Below are 14,949 nucleotides of genomic sequence, written 5' to 3' on the forward strand. Positions count from 1 at the left end.
CTATGAACTATGGAGGCCTGGCATGGTGGTGCACACCTTTAATCCCAGCACTCTGGAGGCAGAGGCAGGTGGATTGCTGTGAGTTCAAGGCCAGCCTGGTCTACAAAGTGAGTCTAGGATAGCCAGGACTACACACAGAAACCCTGTACCAAAAAACCAAAAAGAAAAAAAGGAAGGAAGGAAGGGAGAAAGGGACAGATGGAGGGAGGGAGGGAGGAACCTAGAAGGGTACCTTTTATGGGGGCCTGACCAGGTCCTGAGAGTGAAAGCCCCTCTGTTTCTGCCAAGGGATAGGGAAAGGAGCCATCTGAAATATGTTTCTAGGGACACAGACTCACCAATAAACTAAGACCTAGTCTCAAGGACAAAAGAATCTCCCTTCTCCTGCAACATACACTGATAAAAGCCTAAGACTGTAGAGCAATGTTAATTCAGAACATGGCTGTTCTGGCAAAATATCACATCCAAAGACCTTCTAGGCCTATGTGATCAGTCTGAAGTACACCTTTTATCCAGGAGACGGAGGCAAACAGGTCTTGAGCTCAAGGCCAGCCTGGTATAGAGCAACTATCGGGTAAAGAAAATCTTAGGTCCAGGTGTGGTGGTACATGCCTTTAATCCTAAAGGGAGGCAAAGTTAGTTTGTTTGAGGAAGGAACCAACCATGTTTGAAAGGTATGTCTAAACGAGTGACAGAAAAGGTGATCAGAGAAGATTTGACAGAATAGGATATGCCCAACTCTTACAAGCAGAGGGAAGGCAAGCTACTTAAGAGGCAGTTTTACAGAGAGGAAGTTTTTACCAGGACAGTAATAGGTGGCTGCGGAGAGAGAACTCAGGTGAAGATGAAATGGACCAGAAAATAAGCCAGAAGATTAAAACGGATTGCTGAGTTAGTTTAAAGCCAAACAGAGCAATTTCGGAACAAGAGAGAAGCAAGATTAAATAAGTCAGCTGGGAGAAGAGTTTGAGCCAAAACAGCTGAGCTGAACCGGCCACAACAAGTTAAGAGTGAGCTTATTAAAGCAGTAAGTCTCAAAGACTGAAAACATTCTAGGCCTAGGTTAGATTGTACAGAGGCGCGAATCTTCCAGGACTAGGCCTAGGTTAGCAGAAGGAGGCAGTAAGCCTCCCAGACAACAATTGAGCCAGGAGAATATAAGTTACTTTTACATAAGATTCATTGAGGACCACTCGGGAGGCAGAGGCAGGCAGATTGCTGTGAGTTCAAGGGCAGCCTAGTCTACAAAGTGAGTCTAGGACAGCCAAGGCTACATAGAAAGACCCTGTCTCAAAAAACCAAAAAAACAAACAATAACAACAACAACAAAAGATTCATTGATGTTCCTTTACCCAGCACATCATGTCCATCTTTCAGCAAAAACAAGATCACAGGACTAAACCTGCATTAGAACTACAGACATGGAAAGAATAAGAAACTATTAAGACCAGAAAACTGTTATATCCATGATTAGTTTCCTAGGGATATAGTAGAAAATGGTGGACAGCATACAGGAGCAGAAAGAAATTACAGCAGGAGAAAGGAGACTTAAAACTCAAAAAAGCCGGACGTGATGGCGCACGCCTTTAATCCCAGCACTCGGGAGGCAGAGGCAGGTGGATCACTGTGAGTTCGAGGCCAGCCTGGTCTACAAAGCAAGTCCAGGACAGCCAAGGCTACAGAGAGAGGCCCAGTCTCGAAAAACGAAGGAGGAGGAGGAGGCGGCGGTGGCTGCTGCGAAATGCCTCACTGTTACAAAAAATAGTACTAGGGGGAAGATTATATTTGCTGTTTCTAAGAAAAGAAAAGCTTGAAATGGCTCAGCACATAAAGGTGCTTGCCACCAAACCTAGCAACCTGAGTTCCATTCCCAGAACTACAGGGTAGAAAAAATAACAAGTTGTCCGCTGACTTCCGGATTCATGCCTACTATATATCATACATTCATTCATACATACATACATACATTCATACATACATACATACACGCATGCATTCATTCCAAGAAAGTACTCCCAATTAGCAGAGAACAAACCTAAAATAAAAACAAGAAACTTAAAACATTTTTTGTTTGGCCTAGCCAATACAAGAAACATTGTTGGGACACAGTTACTAAAACTCTGCACAAGGCAGAATCAGCTATCTTGAAATGCAATGCAGGTTGGCAAAATGAGAAAATTCTCACAGGACCTCCATCCACACACCCCAAATTTTCACTAGGCTCAGCTCCACAAAGGCATTGGACATGCTATATTCTTTGGTTAGTATGACTGGCCCCGAGAACGTCAGCAGGAGTTAATTCCCTGAATACTTGCTGTCTGAGTGTTTCTAATGCTAAAATGAAGCACTGTGACCAAAACAACTTGAGGAAAAGGTTTTGGGTTTTTTGTTGTTGTTGTTGTTTTGTTTTGTTTGTTTGTTTTTTGTTTTTGCTTACTTATCACTATCATCAAAGGAAGTCAGGGCAGTGCAGAAGCCATAGAGGGGGTGCTACTGACTGGCTTGCTCAGCCTGCTGTTTTTTTGGAGGGGAGGAGTCAAGACAGGGTTTCTCTGTGTAACCCTCATGGCCTCTGTGTACAGCACCAACATCTGGTTTCAGGCTTCTTTCTTATAGAACCCAGGACCACCATCCCAAGGATCACATTACCCACAATGGGCTGGGCACTCCCCCCATCATTCACTAAGAAAATGCAGGAGCTGGGCATGGTGGTGCATGCCTTTAATGCTAGCACTTGGGAGGCAGAGACAGGTGGATCGCTGTGAATTTGAGGCCAGCCTGGTCTACAAAGCGAGTCTAGGACAGCCAAAGCTAACACAGAGAAACCCTGTCTTGAAAAACCCAAAAAAAAAGAAAGAAAGAAAAAGAAAATGCCGGCTGGAGAGATGGCTCAGCAGTTAAGAGCACTGACTGCTCTTCCAGAGGTCCTGAGTTCAATTCCCAGCAACCATATGGTGGTTCACAACCATCTACAATATGATCTGATGTGAAATGTAGACATAATAAATAAACAAATAAAAATTTAAAAATGCTGGGGCTGGAGAGATGGCTCAGCAGTTAAGAGGACTGACTTCTCTTCCAGAGGTCATGAGTTCAATTCCCAGCAACCACGTTGTGGCTCACACTCATCTATAATAATGTGATCTGATGCCCTCTTCTGGCCTGCAGGTGTAAATGCAGACAACACTGTATACATAATAATAAATAAATCTTAAAAAAAAAAAAAAAAAGAAGGAAAGAAAATGCCCTAGCCAGACACAGCAGCAATTGCCTGTAATCCCAGCTCTCAGGGAAGCAGAGGCAAGCAGATTTCTGTGAGTTCAAGGCCAGCCTGGTCTACAAATGGAGTCCAGGACAACCAAGCCTACACAGAGAAACCCTGTCGCAAACAAGCAAACAAACAAAAACAAAGAAAAGCAAAGACCTACAGACTTGCCTACAGACCAATCTTATAGAAGCATTTTTTCTTTTCTTTTTTTAAATTTTATTTTGAGGCAGGTTTCTCTCTGTGGCCCTGGCTGTCCTGGAACTAGCTTGCCACCACTGCCACCACCCAGCTCTGAAAGCACTTTCTTAATTGATGTTTCATCCTCTCAGATGGCTTTAGGTTGTGTGAAATTGACATAAAACTATCCAGTACACTTTCTACACATTCCACACAAATGTGCAGATAACATCTGGCCATTCTTGCCAAACTGGAGCATAACAAAAACAAAGAAAACAAGAGGAAGTAAGAGACAAGACAAGACAAGAGCTCAACAGTAAAGTGCTGAGGGCCCAGGGCAACTACAAAGCCAGCTGGCACTCTTTCTTCCCTACAGAATACATGGTATATGGCAACATGGCTGAAACTGCACATTACAGATCTACACTAGGGAAGAGACTCCCAATAAAGAACCAGCAGACCTGCTGAAGAACTAACAGAATTTATTATAATAAAAACCCTGACGAAGGTAAAGTGCACATTTAGTGTGAAAGGACCCAAGCTCATTCTCCAGCACAGGGGCATAGGGGTTAACAGGGGTAAAAGAAACTCAGATCACTTTTAAAAAAAAAATAAAAGTTTTGCAGGACATAAACCTTTTAATCTCAGAACTCAGGAGGCATAGCCAGACAGTTCAAGGTCAGCCTGATCTACAAAATGAGTTCCAGGACAACCACAGCTACAAAGAGAAGCCCTGTCAAGAAAGAGAAAGGTTGGGGGGAAAAAAAAAGAAAAGAAGGAAGGAAGGATGGAAGGAAGGAAGGAAGGAGAGAAAACATCAATAAAGTCAGTCAATGGATGAAATTCAAGGTGGAAAAAAATGGATAATTAAGAACAAGGAGGGCTGGAGAGATGACTCAGAGGTTAAGAACACTGGCTGCTCACCCAGCAGTCCTGAATTCAATTCCCAGCAACCACATGGTGCCTCCCAACCATCTGTAATGAGATCTGGTGCCTTCTTCTGGGGTGCAAGCAATTGTTCAGGCAGAACATTGTATACATAATAAATAAATCTTTAAAAAACAACAACAAACAAGAACAAGGATAGGCCGGGCATTGCTTTAATCCCAGCACTTGGCAGGGGCAGGTGGATCTCTGTGAGTTCAAGGACAGCCTGGTCTACAGAGTGAGTTCCATGACAGCCAGGGCTGTTACACAGAGAAACCCTGTCTCAAAAAAACAAAAACCAAACCAAAAAAACAAAAACAAAACACAAAAAGGAAAATAAAGAAAAGAGGGGCTGGAGAGATGGCTCAGTGGTTAAGAGCACTGTCTGCTCTTCCAGAGGTCTTGAGTTCAATTCCCAGCAACCATATGGTGGCTCACAGCCATCTATAATGTGATCTAATGGCCTCTTCTGCCATGCAGGTGTGCGAGCAGATACACAAAATAAAATAGAATAAAGTATAGGAATCCAAGTTCAAATCTGCAGTAAGTGCCTACTATCCTACAATTGGAGAAGCAGACACATAAATATCACTGGGATTAGTGGGCCAGCAAGTCTGCCTCAGTTAGTGAGCTAAGAGGTAAAAAAAAAAAAAAAAAAAAAGACGACGACTGTCTCACAATATAAGGTGGGGAAGCAACCTTTGACCTACACACACACACACACACACACACACACACACACACACACACACACACACACGTATATATGCAACCAAAGTGCCAATTCTGATACATGGTAAAACATGGGAGAACTTTGAAATGTGCTAAATGAAAGAAGACAGTCACAAAAGATTACTGTACAGCTACTCACATGAAATGTCCACCACATAGGAGATCATGAAAATATTCTTAGTGTATTTTTAAAAATATTTATTTGTTTTATGTCTATGAGTGCTGCTTTCTTTTTATGCACACCAGAAGAGGGCATCAGATGCCAGTACAGATGGTTGTGAGTCACCATGTGGTTGCTTGGAATTGAACTCATGTCCTCTGGAAGAACAGCCAGCCTTCTTAAGCACTGAGCCATCTCTCCAGGCTAAATAGTCTTAGTTTAGATTGTGGTGATTACACAATTCTGGGGGATATTAAAGCCTATTAAGTTACATAGTTTAGATAACATTGTGTTTTATATCGTTTGTGAGATCAGGTTTCATGTAGCCCAGGCTGGACTTGAACTCCGTGAGTAGCGAATGATGATCCTGAACACTTCTAATCCTCCTGCCAGCATACTAAACTTATGTGGTTTTTTTTTTTTTTTGGAGCTGTTATTTAAGACCTCCAAGATGCAGCTCCCCAAATTGGTAAAAATAAAATGGTCTGACAATCCAAAGAGCCATCAAGGACCATTTGAAAACAGTTTGACCTACCTCCTAAAATTGAAGCTGGAAATGTCCAACAGCCTCAACTCTCCAGTCTGTGCCCTGGAGACATGCTTTCGCAATTTGTGTCAAAATTGTTGACAGCAGCTTTCTCTTACTGGAAACAATCCCATTTTCTGACAACAGGACAAAGAATAAAATGCAACACATTCACTCGGAAACATAATACAGAGGCAAAGTGGAATGAATTTCAGCTGTATGCATGACTGTGGGCACACCTTACTAGCTGCCTTCCTCAGCTCTAACGGCAGTAATCAACAACCCCTCTCCCTCTCAGACACAGACACACACACACACATCACCTCTGTAGCCGACAAGCCCTGTTAAAGGAAGCGTGTGTAATCAACTCTCAATGCAGACAAACCCCCACAGAAGTCCTTCACACTCCAACGTCATCCTTTTCTCCTCTCTTCACACCCTACTTACCAACTCATTCTCACCTCCCTTTCCGTGGAGAAGAATGGGGACAGTAAAGAAAGTATCTCCATGTTCCCACTGTCCACCCATCCCCATTCCACTCTACCCTCTCCCACCAAGGAGGTACAAAGAGGGCCAGCTCTCCATGTCAATAATCGGCCCAGCGCCAGCATCTGCCCTAAGCTAGGGGAATGGGAAGGACCTGGCCAGAGCGTTAGCCTCTCCTGGTTCTCCAAATTGTTCCTCCTGCACAGTAGCACTCCTTCAGGCCCACTATGGCTCTCTGATTGAGGAATGGGCCCCATAGGCTCATGCCTGGATACTTGGTCTCCAGTTTGTGGAGGAGTAGGAGGTGTGGCTTTGGAGGACCTATGTCCCTGGCAGTAAGCTTTGAGGTTTCAAAATGACTCCAGACATTCAGTGCGCTTCCTGTGTATGGATCTGGACATGAGCTCTCAGCTCTTGCTCTAGGGTCACTGCCTGTCTGCCGACTGCCATGCTCCTCACCACAATGGCAATGACACTTGCAGTGTCTAGAAGCTCCAAATAAACACTCCCTGCTATAAGTTGCCTTGGTCATGTGTTATCAGAGAAAAAAAAAAAAAAAAAAAAACATAATCACAGCAAAACTTAACTAATACACACACTAAAGCATTTACGGCACACCAATATCTAATTTCCTATTTTGGTCAACCCTTCGACATTCATGCCTTCTACCCTAGCCCAAGTCCCCAAAACAGAGGACTGTCTATTCTCTGTCCATCCAGGTTTCTCACACTTCCTTGTGGGGACTGCTCAAGATTACTCATGGCTCCTATGCCACCAAAGCCAAGGGATCTCTCAAGCTCTCATCAGGCCTGACTTTAAAAGTCACAGTATTCAGGGCAGGTTCCCACCAACCTTCACAGCTGCGGGACTCTGCTGGATAAGATTGAAGTCTGACTTCCTCAGTTACATTTCTTTTGCTCTGATAAAACATGACCCCAGAGTTTGTAGAGGGTGTCACATAGTCCTAGAAGTCATCCCCTCACACATAGGACAATTAAGTACTGTTTTCTCCTTCTGGTGACAGGACCCTGTGTTACTGACTGTAAGTGAGGTGCTGTATCACTGTATGTAGATCCTGGCACCTTTTAGCCCTAGCAAATCAGACACATTTGCTCTCAAAACCCCTCCCAATGCCCAGGGTTCATAAATTCCTGGTTCACAAATAAAGTTTGGCTTGCTTTCTCATTCCACCACAACGGTCTCAGACTCATCATTCTGGGAAAAGAAAGGCTCCTGAGAGATGCAGAGATCTTCCAGGACTTTCTGCTGTTCAGTGGCATTCGGATTTATCTACCTGATCATGGCAAGATCAGTGCTGACTGCTGGGGAAGCACCCACAGGTCCTCTCACAGGACCAGAGAGCTGTAACACCACAATATCATCACAGCCTTTGGAAGGCCTGAGTTTTCATTGCCTTCTGATACCAACAATTTCATTGCCTTTTGGCTGGTTTTAGGCATTTGTCCACTTCTGATGCCATGACCTCGGCACAAAGAGTTATAGCACTTTTTGGCCTTGTGGGGCTCCCGAGTCTCCGCTGCCTAATGAGACCTAAGTCTCATTCTAAAAGTAGCTAACTGTAACACCGGTGGAAATTCATTTTCCACCTTCCCCAGAGAGGCCAGGAACCTATCCTAGTGACCAGGCCATGAGCCTCACCCTAAAGGCTCTAGCCACCCGAGCAAGAAATGGGACCTCGGACCTCAAGATCCATTTGTTTTCATCTGGAAGCAAGCAGTGCCTGGACTGACCTACAGGACCTGGGGCCCAGGACACCCACTGGACTCTGAACAACACAGTGCCACCACCCTTACCTAGTTCCATCTTCCATCAGTACAGTTGCTCGACTTAGCCCGCAATGCCATCGAACATGATGCCATCATACTGATATGCAGCCCAGACCTCTCTCCTCTAAACTCTAAATGCTGTGTGCTCTCTGAAGGGTCCCAAACCAAACAAGCCCAAACCCAAGCCCTGGTGTGGCCTTTACAGCCTGTTCCTCCAGTCTTCCTCTTCCTGCAGCAAGCAAAAGTCCTATTGTCATCCTTTATTTCTCTACACCCACATCCAGTCTGCCAGCAAATCTCATCTGCTCTTGCTCCAAGAAGGATCCAGACTCCAATCACTTCTCAGTATCACCCATGGTCCCCTTCAGCCCAAGCTGCCATGACTTCTCTGCTGGATCACTTCCATGGCCTTCTAAAGCCTCTCCTGACAGCTGCACAGGCACAACTATTCTTAACTCAACTGCAACGGACCGCTCAGAAACCAGACTATGCCACACCTCTGGCTCAAAACAGACCTATTTACCACTCTCCCTAGAGCTCTTCCCTCCAACACAATAGGCATTCCCCCCTTCATAGCATCTCAAGCATGCAGGACTCTACCTATAATGATGCCCCCACATATCCATGGCCTCTTGCCTTGAGCTTTTACCTTCTAAACAAAGGGTCCTTCTCGGGTAGGCCTAATCTGAGCAATGCCTTTCAGTTTGAAAATTACCCCTTTCCTCTTTTGCTAGCTCTATCAGTATCCAGCTGGCTACTAAACCAATTACTATCTCTGTTAACTGTCTTCCTGACACTAAAGCCATACACTACATGAGGACAGGAACATGGGTCTGTTTTGCTCATTATTAAGACAGTAAGTACTCAAGCATCTGGAAAACAAAATGGATCTTGAGAACAATGTTAAAAGAGAGATGTCACAGAATAGAAGATTCAACTTACATAGTTTAATGGCATGTAAATATTAACTCACATTATATAAGGAAGCATTCGCAGATGATAACATAGAAGTAAAAGACATGCACTTTGAGCATGTCACCCTGGCCGGGTGTCTCACCATGCCACAGAGGAAGAGGATGCAGGTGGTCCTGATGAGACTTGATAGGCTGGGGTCAGTTAGTAGGAGAGAAGGGCTCCCCCTCTCAGAGGACTAGGGGGGTGGCATGGGGGGGGGGAGGCAGGAGGGAGGATAGGACAAGAGGAAACAGGGAGGAGGCTATGATTGGGGTGTAAAGTGAATAAATTAAAAGAAAAAAAAAAGAGGGGCAACACTTGGGAGGCAGAGGCAGGAGGATGGCTGTGAGTTCAAGGCCAGCCTGGTCTTCAAAGTGAGTCCAGAACAGCCAAGGCTACACAGAGAAGCCCTCTCTTGAAAAACCAAAAAGGGAAAAAGGAAAAAAAAAAAAAAAAAAAAAAGAACTAAAGGGATAAAATGCCTTGAGCAGATTGGAAAGAAGATGGTCAGGACACACAGGACCAAAGGAGTAACAATACTTTCTGAAACTGGCTAGTGCCAGTATAACTTTCAGTTCTAGTTTTTCTATCTGTACCCATCATGATACTCTGCGAATGCATGAACTCATTAGACTTAAACATTAGAGGCTGCTGGGCATGGTGGCGCATGTCTTTAATCCCAGCATTTGGGGGGCAGAGGCAAGTGGATCGCTGTGGGGTCAAGGCCAGCCTGGTCTACAAAGCAAGTCCAGGATAGTCAAGGTTACACAGAGAGACCCTGTCTCGAAAAAAAAAAGAATTTTTTTTAATTAGAGGCTAGGTGTGGTGGCGCACACTTTTAATCCTAACACTCAAGGAGGCAGAAGCATGCATACAGTTGTGAGTTCAAGGACAGCCTGGTCTAGGCTAGCCAGAGAAGCCCTGTCTCAAAAAACAAAAAAAATTTTGCACTCATGGATTTCTGAGTTTGAGAACAGCCTGGTCTACAGAGAGAATTCTATGACAGTCAGGGCTACACAACCCTATCTCAAAAAAACAAAAGGACAGACAGACAAACTGCATCATCTGCAGACATACACAGATCCTTCAAGGCTCATGAGTTTATCCCATCATGTTGAAAGATATAGTTCAGCCAGGCAGTGGTGGTGCATACCTTTAAATCTAGCACATAGAAGGCAGAAACAGGTGGATCTGAGTTTGAGGCCAGCCTGGTCTACAGAAGAAGTCCCAGGACAGCCAGGCCTACATAGTCAGGGATTGGGGGGGGGGGGGGGGGGGGGCGGGGAGAGAGAAAAAAAGAAATACACGAAATACACACAGCTCTACAAAATACAGAAGACACCATAGCAAAGATAGCTGTTTATATTGTTCTGAGAGCCAGTAAGAGAGAGACTGTAAATTTTTTTATTTGTGTGCGGGTGCCTGTGTCTGGCTTGTTCATAGACATGAGCACAGTGCCTGCAGAGGAAGTGGGTATCACATAACCTGTAAGGGAGTTGCAGATGAGCTGCAAGTGCTGGAAACAAAACTCCAGTCCTCTTAATCAGGAGCCATTCCTCCAGCCCCAGAGCAGATTTTAAAGATAAATGTTTTAGAAATCATATTTCAAAATATGTTACATTTATGAGTATCTATATATAAAATAAACATATAATCATAGTTTAAAGGAGGAAAAGAACTTACATATAAATTATCTAAAATTTCCCTCAAAAATCCCCACCAGCCAAAACTTCTCCAGAGCTTCTGGTTGGCCAGAGCACACATCTCCCCTTACGGCTCTCACTGGGCTAGCAGAGCTATTTCCGTACACAGCTCTATCAGCTAGGAGAACAGTGATGAGAATGCCACAAGCACAACTGTACTCAGGAACTGTAATGCAGCCAACACAATTCATTCACAGATAGGACTGAAGAGCAGAAAGGAAGACTAGTAATAATCTACATGGCTGGAAAACTGTATGTGCAGTTTGAAGGCCACTCAAGACCACTATCTTAGGCTTGTGCACACTTGACCACAATACATTCTGAACTGAGGACAGATGGCAAGCCCTGCATGAACGGCAAAGTACTATAACCATGGCAAGTGCCAAATGTATAGGTGCTGAACCCACCTCAAAGTTAACATCAATCAGAAAGGCCTACTCAAGAGGCCAAGGCAAGAGTGTTACAAGTTTGGGCTTTATAGTGAGATCCTACCTAAATGAATAAAAAGCAATTTAGTCCATAATATGCTATCTTCAAGAAAACACCTAATTGCTGCTTGGCCTTCTGGTCAGGACCAAGTAAGAACACTAAGCACTCTTTAAAAATAAAAAATAAAAAAAGGTCAGCACCAACTAGCTGTAAAGTTTAAGTAATCCAAATCCTCTACTGGGGCAAATCCAGTTCTGGCAAACTCATGATGTACAGCTGTCCCACTTCGGCAGAGAAGAATCTTCTACATGCTTCTCCAAATGCCCTCTTAATCGCCCCTCCAACTAGAATCCAGACAAGTCTCTAAGCTTGAAACCTGAAATTAACTGATCACTCTAATTGCTAACTATTTCCCTTTCCAGTAAAGGGGAAAGGGCTTTCTTAAAAATTAACAGCAGGTGCTCAGTTTGGCAGCACAAATACTAAAACTGGAACAATACAGTAACCATTCTGGCCCCTGCCCAAGGATGACACACGAATTCATAAAGCATCCCATATTTTTTAGACTATGGCTACAAATCCTGAGGCCCTCAGAGTCACTAGAGGAGAGGCACAGGAAATTCAGCAGTGCCTCGCCCAAGTCCTGTAAGAAAATGATTTGGGGGTTGCCGTTACAAAACTGATGCTCCAGGTAGATGAAGCTCAGCCTCAGGTCATGAGGGATTTGACTAATGTCTCAGTCGAAGAGAAGCTGAAAATGTTGAGAAAAGAACTACCAGAGCTAGCCCGGCATGGTAGCACACAGCTTTGTCCCAGCACTTGGGAAGCAGAGGCAGGTGGATCGATGTGAGTTCGAGGCTAGCCTGGTCTACAAAGCGAGTCCAGGACAGCCAAGGCTACACAGAGAAACCCTATCTCGAGAGGGGGGGGAAAAAAAAGCATCAGAGCTCTTGGAGCTAACAAAAGGCCTGAAAGTCAAGTTGACAGAAGTGAAGGGTGAGTGAGAGCCATCGTGACAGCTGTGGAGAAAGGGATCGTTCCATCAGGAAAAGGAAGCAGATACCTGATGACTAAGAATAACCTCTACATGAACTGCTGCTCCAACATCAGTTTTTTATTTGATCTTGAAAGCCAAGAGAGTCCCTCCTGCGCAGACATCTTGCATAGAAAGGCTTAGAAACTGATCAGCGAGTCGGGCGTGGTGGCGCACGCCTTTAATCCCAGCACTCGGGAGGCAGAGGCAGGAGGATCGCTGTGAGTTCGAGGGCAACCTGGTCTACAAAGTGAGTCCAGGATGGCCAAGGCTACACAGAGAAACCCTGTCTCAAAAAAAAAAAAAAAGAAACTGATGAGCAACCTGTTGTGGAGACAGTCCTCTGAAATCCATCACTTACACACAGCCAAGGATGTTGTTGTAAGCAAAGAACGGAATCCAGAGCAAATTAGCCAAAGCCAAGGCAAAGCTGCCTCACAGACTGCTGCTGCTGCTGCTAATCTGCCTGCTGATCCTGAGTCGATGAAGTTGCGCTAGTACTATAAGAAAATGGAAGACAGGCAAAAGTTGAAGAGAAGAAAATAGTGCTGAAGAACAGGCTCTCAGTGTTCAAAAGGCAAAGAGAGCCATTACCTACCAGATTAATAAATTCATTACACCAAGGAGAAAGGAAAACTGATAGAAACCCCAGGAAAATGTTCAGATGACCCAAAATTTGACAAGGAGGGCAGGTTCACCTGTGTGCCACACCTTTAATCCCAACACTTGGAAGGCAGAGGCAGGCGGATCTCTACGTTTGAAGCCAGCCTGGTCTACAAAGGGAGAGTTCCAGGACAGCCAGGGATACACCGAAAAACCCTGTCTCCAAAAAAAACAAAGTATTTTAAACAACAAAAACCTAAAAGTTTACATTTTGTTGTTGTTGTTGTGCAAGGGGGAGAGATGATGAAGGTGCCAAAGCATGTGTTTGGAGGTAAGAGGACAACTTGCTAGAGTTGGTTTTCTCCTCCTACTATGTAGGTCGTGAAGAGGAAACTCAGGTGCTCACCGGAGCAGTCCAGATCCCTATACTTCCAGAACTACCCATTATAAGGATGAAGCTTAAGGTGTTTGGCAAGAACCTACAGGAATTTGGCAAGCTGAGGCAGGAGCCTTAAACTTTATCTCAACTTAAAGGCCTATCTGAGTCACAGTCCAAGAATCTGAGTCAAAATGGGAGTTGGGGAGAAGGCAGATATCTGAGACAGAAAAGAAAAGGAGGAAGACAACACACAGAATCTAGGGGAAGATCGGATGGGTCTGGAGGCAGTGAGTCAAGCGTCTTGTTATCACAGGGCTGCTTCACCGGCATGGGAGGACCAGCAGTCCTTTTTAAACCACCGAGATCAAAGGGATTCCGCAAAGTAACTATTCTTAGAAACAAAGATGTAACCATTCTTATTTTCCTTGGTAGCACTGGGAGCTCAAACCTAGAGACAAGAGCATTCTAGGCAAAACTCCTTTTAAAATATTTATTTATTTACCTTATGTGTATGTGCCTGAGTATATGCATGCTTATGTACCACATGTGTGCAGGAGACTGCAGAAGTCAGAGGATATCCAATTCCCAACTGGAGTTAAAGGTAGCTGTCAGACACCATGTGTGTGCTGGGAACTGAACCCCGGTCCTCTGCAAGAGCAGGCAGGGCTCTAAACTACTGAGCCATCTCTCCCCAGAATTTGAGACAAGTCTTGCTAAACTGCCCAGGCAGACTCTGAACTTGCTATCATCTTACCTCAACCTCCCAAGTAACTGGGTTACAGGCCTATACCACCAAGCACATTTGTTTGCTTGCTTGTTTACAAGACTTCTGGCAACCTCACTTACCCAAAGCTCAAACAAATAAGCCAGTCAACCAATAGCAGCCCTTTTCCCTGAGGCTTCTACTTACATCTTATCTGGCCATACCTCTTATCTGGCCATACCTCACTAATGGTAGGATATTGCTTCTAGAAAACTGTTGGATTACCTTCTGTATCTTTAAAACCTCTCTAGATTACTTAAAACCATTACAATGTGATACTGTAAAGCAGATGTTATACTGTATTATTCAGAGAATGAAGGGAAAAATGAACTTGTCTGTATGTTCAATACAGATGCAGACCCAACCAGCAACCATCCAAAAAAAGTTGGGACACAAGACACAAAAGAACATGCAAAGCAAGCTGGGCACAGTGGCTCATGCCTATTATCCCAGCGCTCAGGAGGCAGAGGCAGATGGATTTCTGTGAGTTCGAAGCCAGCCTGATCTACAAAGTGAGTCCAGGGCAACCAAGGCTACACAGAGAAACTCTGTAGCAAAAACAAACAAACAAACAAAACAGAAAAAAAAAAAAAAAAAAGAGCACTCAAAGCACTAAAGGGGATGGGAGACACTCATGGCCTGTAGGTGGCCAGTGGCCACAGCAGAGAATATGTACATTCTCATTTTACAGTCACTCAGTGCTCTATATCTGTGGCAAATTCAAATTTGGCTTTTTAGAACTTTTGGGAATTTAATAAATTTAATCCACGCTGCGTAAATTGACAGATATGGAGCCCAAGGATACAGAGGGCTGAATATATAATACTAACAAGCTTTGTTAACTGTTTTGTAATTGCCAATCTCTCCCTCTAGACTGCAGATCCTTAACGGCTGTTCTTCAATGAATCCCTAATACATTTCTGACAAAGAACAGATTCAATTAGTACAACTACTGATCAAGAATCATGAAGACAAGGTGCTAAAAAGACGGCTCAATGGGTTAGAGCACTTACTACTTTTGT

General features: G+C 44.3%; 1 protein-coding gene and 1 non-coding gene across 7 annotated transcripts in view; one reads left to right on the forward strand and one right to left on the reverse strand.

The window, feature by feature from the left end:
- Ppp6r3 (protein phosphatase 6 regulatory subunit 3) overlaps window positions 1–14,949 on the reverse strand; it is a 113,884-nt gene that overhangs the window by 93,258 nt on the left and 5,677 nt on the right. The gene's annotated exons all lie outside the window — the stretch shown is intronic.
- LOC127190273 (U6 spliceosomal RNA) lies at window positions 11,608–11,711 on the forward strand. The gene has a single exon (XR_007830766.1). It is a non-coding gene; the product is annotated as a U6 spliceosomal RNA (small nuclear RNA).

This window comes from Acomys russatus, chromosome 5 (genome assembly GCF_903995435.1).
Source record: "Acomys russatus chromosome 5, mAcoRus1.1, whole genome shotgun sequence".
NCBI classification, from domain to species: Eukaryota; Metazoa; Chordata; class Mammalia; order Rodentia; family Muridae; genus Acomys; species Acomys russatus.